General features: G+C 36.2%; 1 pseudogene; it reads left to right on the top strand.

The window, feature by feature from the left end:
- Nucleotides 1-1,351: 1,351 nt before the first annotated feature.
- Nucleotides 1,352-1,451, top strand: LOC132491531 (U6 spliceosomal RNA; annotated as a pseudogene).
- The last annotated feature ends 276 nt before the right edge of the window (nucleotides 1,452-1,727 follow it).

Here is a 1,727-nt window from a genome sequence, read left to right as displayed (position 1 = left end):
AGAGTCATCAAGAATGACTTTTGGATTTCTCAACTAGACTTTCCTTAGTGTATGTATTAGCTCTTAAACCTGGTGCTTGACCTATAAGTGCTTGTCTTGGTAATTTGCCCTGTACTACATTCTTTTAGGAGTAGGCTGAAATGTGCTAACTTAGACATTCAGTTATTGTCTTGTCCCTGGATTCCCCACCACCTGCCTATAGAAGCATCTTATTTCCAATTTTTTGACACTGAGCAACTGTTTTGACTACTATATTTTTCTCTTACCCTTGGTATTTTATTTATTTTACACTGCTTCATTAAAAAATAAAGGCTGCCTTTAAAATACCTACAGTTAAATTGCTGAGCATTAGGGCTAAGGGAAAATGCAGACTGGGTGAAAACTAGACCAGCTTTGTGCAGGTCATTACATTTATAAAAACTTTTTTAAAAAGAGTTGCAAATTTTAAATATCATATTATGGTAGTCAAAGCAAAAAATGGAACATGACCTGCCTCTCAGTTTACAATGTCTACAAAATATAAACATATCAATTGTTTGAGGAAAGCAATAGATTTGTTGGCACTTAGGAACATCTCTCTTTAGGAGATGCTAAGTGATGTGATGCATCCCAACAACCTCCTTGTAATAAATGTAATACTGAGTTTCAGAAAATAGATTTGCATTGGAATAGAGAAAGAAGAATAAAAGAGAGGAATACTTCACCTGGGAAGAACCTGATGGGGGAGATCAATTTTTAACTATACCATTGTTCACTCCTGAGACTAAAATGCTCACTAAGAGAGCATTTTCTCTGGTATGCACAATCCAGTCCAAGTAGTACATACTCCAGTTATGTTAGAGGAAAGGAAAAGGGTGAGAACACTGGTATTGAGATATGGGAAGAGGACACATCTCTTAAGCACCACCTCCCTTCCTGCCACACATATATAAACACACATACAAACTCACAATCTCAGCTGGATTTTGATAAAATTTGGGTGGAACACAGTTCAGTATCAGTTATGTGAAGTAGAATTAGTGATGTGATTAAGAGCACAGACCCTGCACAGAGTCTGTCTAGCTTTGATCTTGGGCAAGTTAACCAATCTTTCTATCATAAACTAGGAATAAAATTGGTACCTACCTAATACAATTTTGAGGAAAATTAAATAAATTAATTTTCATAAAATGCTTCAAAAACTGCCAGCATATAATATGCACTCTTCTTTGTTTATTTAAAAAATACAAGAAACCTTCTATAAAGATTTGGAGGATCAAAATCCTATACTGTTCAATCATTTGTTATTCAGCAAATATTTATTGCATGCCTATTGTGTCAAGGCCTGTACTTAAAATACGTCATGGCATGCTTGCTTCCACAGCCCGTGTACTAAAATTGGAATGATACAGAGATTAGCATGGTCCCTGCGCAAAGATGACATGAAAATTCGTGAAGCGTTCCATATTTTTAAAAGGGAACCCTCTTGCACTGTTGGTGGGAATGTAAACTGATACAGCCACTATGGGGAACAGCATGGAGGTTCCTTAAAAAATTAAAAATAGAACTACCATACGACCCAGCAATCCCACTACTGGGCATATACCCTGAGAAAACCATAATTCAAAAAGAGTCACGTACCACAATGTTCATTTCAGCACTATTTACAATAGCCAGGACATAGAAGCAACTCAAGTGTCCATCGACAGATGAATGGATAAAGAAAATGTGGCACATATATACAATGT

The sequence above is a fragment of the Mesoplodon densirostris genome, chromosome 5 (assembly GCF_025265405.1).
Source record: "Mesoplodon densirostris isolate mMesDen1 chromosome 5, mMesDen1 primary haplotype, whole genome shotgun sequence".
NCBI classification, from domain to species: Eukaryota; Metazoa; Chordata; class Mammalia; order Artiodactyla; family Ziphiidae; genus Mesoplodon; species Mesoplodon densirostris.
Note: the sequence above shows the minus strand (reverse complement) of the source record. Positions and strands in the feature narration are given on the sequence as shown.